We start from the raw sequence: 3,298 nt of genomic DNA on the forward strand, positions 1-3,298 counted from the left end.
CAGGCTTAGAAGAAAGTGATGAAGGGCTTGTACCTAATTGGCCAAAAATTGCCCAGTGGAACTTCATCACTGTTACCGATCTTACTAAGGCTTTCTACCAGATTCCATTCGCAAAGGAATCTATGAAATACTGTGGCATTGTTCCCCCCTATCGAGGGATCCGCGTATACGCGGGTTCAGCAATGGGAATGTCTGGTTCAGAAACTGCTCTAGAGGAGTTACCGTGGGTAACATGTCGTGTCCTCGGCCATCTTGTACTGTGGGCTTGGCTTAACTTGTCTGCCTCAAAGACAGTCGTCGCGCCAAAGGAATTTACTATCCTTGTATGGATATATCTGTGCAGATATCCCAGACTCGTTTCCCTCTGGTAGACCACGGCAGTCTACCCAATATGTTTTTTGTTTTGTTCGTAAGGCTTTAATGTGTCTGTTCAACTAACTGAAAATTCTCCATAACTTTTAGTTACAGTAACATTTTTTCTTCAAAAATTGGTGACGACAGTATACGTATAAGTGCATTCCGGATTGCAGTCCGGATCTATTTATGGATCCCTTGCAATTGTTTATAATCATTCCTCATGTTCCGGTTCATTATTAAGAATAGTTCCTCTCGCACTACGAGCTGTGTTGTGATTGTATTCCTCCTAAATATTGCCACAGTCCACTGTAAATATCATGGTTACTGGCCGCTACATTTTCTTCTCTCCTGTTACAAAATTGGCACTAAAACTAAAATACCCATGTTGGTGGTAGAAGGGTCTCGTGTGTCTTCGAGGGTGAAGACTTGGAAAAAAGCAGGGATGTGTATAGCGGGACTGGACTGGGTCGATCATCGGTGACCAGTTACAGTGCTATGCCAAAAGTCTTCGTAATTTCAAGATGGCCGCCTTATGAAGGGCGCTTCACCTGAGAACTTGTAAATCGTTGTTTTTAAAAAGTAAACATGTCACTTACCTCAATACTTGGTTATGTATCTTTTGGATGCTATTACGTCCCGTAGTCTCTTTGGAATCGAGCTGTATAGTTTTCGTATGAATTCAAGACTTATGGTTACCCATGCCTCCCGAATGGCGTTCTCCAGTAACAAAACAGAAGTCAAACTTTGACTGTTTTTGCAATTCTAATTTAAGTTCATGCCACACATTTTCAATAATATTGATGTCAGGACTCTGGGCTGGCCATGTCATAGTTTAAATGTTGTTTGTCTCAAAGAAATCCTTTACAATCCGCGCTCGATGTATGGGGGCGTTATCGTCCTGAAAGATGTAATCATTGTGCGGAAAGTGTCGAGCAACCACAGGCCAAATATTGCTATCAAGTATTTCTATATACTTTTATGCATTTATATTCCCATTTAAAACATAATATGCCAACACCGTCATAGGTGATGCAACCCCTACCATCAAACTCCGGGGTGTCACTCGTGATGAGTTTAAATATGACGATCTCCATCCTTCGCCGGCTTTTCTCCAGATAAATACTCGATGATTGTTTCCAATTTCTACTTTGCACTTATCACTGAAAATGACTTTCTTCCAGTAATCATCCACACTTTTATGTTAGAGTTCTTTACACCAAGAAACTCGTTTCTTAATATTTTCTTTCTAGATTCTAATTTTCTTCTTTACAATTCGTCGATGAAAGCCTTCCTCGTGTAGTTTTCTCTGGATCGTCCGTTTGGACACTGGTCGCTGTCTTTGCTCATTACATATATTAGAAATTTCATGCATAGGCCGCTGCCGATCCGACCTGACCGTCCTCAACAAGGCCGTAGTATCATGTTGAGAGAGCTTCGGTGGTCGCCCGGTCCGTTTCCCGTTTTTCACCGAAACCCGCTGACGAAATCGATCCAAAAAACTAGATGGTAGAGGGCGACCTATTAAATAACTTAGCAATATCAACAGGTCGATGACCTTCTTGAAAATGTTGTAAAACCTCCTTCTCGGCAGCAGTCAATTCCATGTGCTCGATACACCTGTCGGTAAACAGCGCGAAAATGTCAACAATCAGTCGAAAAGCGCTCACGTGACTTGAAAGGTATGACAGCGTCAGTTGTTATGTGTGTGTAATAAGGGGGATAACTCTTACATACTTACCGAGTAAAACACGCTTAAAGTAGGAAAAACCCTCAGACATCATACGTTATTTCGTTTTGACGTCATGAAAATTACGAAGACTTTTGGCTCAATTGTTGGAGCATCCGGCTGTGTTTCGGAGGTCCCGGGTTCGAACCACGGTCTGGCCACTACATTTTCTCCTTTCCTGTTTCAAAATTGTAACCTAACCAATAACATCATTTTTTCTGGAACAACATGAAGTCATATTGGTAATAACATATAGTGATAAATTCCGGTTTATATTAGCTAGAATGGCTTTAAATGTCCGGCTCGTTCATACATCATCGTTGTGTGATTAATTGATTATGTGTTCATATAGACTTTTATTTAGACTGTAAATTATGTAAATGTCTATTGATTGTCAACCTTTGTAACTGAACTTGTGTTTAAACATCTGCCCTGCAGGTAGGGCGTGAGAATTGTACCTGCTGCCCCCATTGCATGATCGTAAGAGGCGACTAAATTTGGGATCTTATCTTTTCTCTTCTTTCTCGGTAACTTTCTTCTTCCTAATGTCTCCCTTGACAATGCCTCACTTTTGGCCTTTAGTTGAGCGTTCGCCAACTTTCTTCTTCCTAATGTCTCCCTTGACAATGCCTCACTTTTGGCCTTTAGTTGAGCGTTCCCCCCTGTGAGGAAGGCTTTGGGTTCTGTCCCCTAGCCGAGACATACCAGAGTCTTTAAAAATGGTAGTTGCTGCTCCTTGCTTAGCGCTCAGCGTATTAGGAGTGGGACGACTGGTTCGCCCGTTGTCAGTATAATGTGACCGGGTGGGGTGTGCTGCTGGGTGTCTCCGGCAGTATGCTTCAGTGAGGTAGCACTATAAATCGGCAAAAGTTCCGGCCTATCACAAGGAGACTTAACACGAACATATCGCAGCCTCCAAAAACACACATACGCACTCACCACACGCATGCATGTCGCACCCACGGGAGGCCGTCCTTAAATGACCTTAGCTGTTAATAGGACGTTAAACAAAATAAACCAAACCAAACCAATCAAGTCTCAATTGTTTTATTGAAAGGTCTCGGGAATCTATTTCAGTTCCATGCGTGGATTCAAGTCAATACAACATAAGTAAACAAACCATTTCTCAGCATTGTTATTTATTGCATTTTATATCGACCACTGTAGAGTAATACAGGCAATACATATATGTCGGGTTTCACTGATATTGTGTAA

This window comes from Pecten maximus, chromosome 8, assembly GCF_902652985.1.
Source record: "Pecten maximus chromosome 8, xPecMax1.1, whole genome shotgun sequence".
In the NCBI taxonomy this organism is placed as follows: Eukaryota; Metazoa; Mollusca; class Bivalvia; order Pectinida; family Pectinidae; genus Pecten; species Pecten maximus.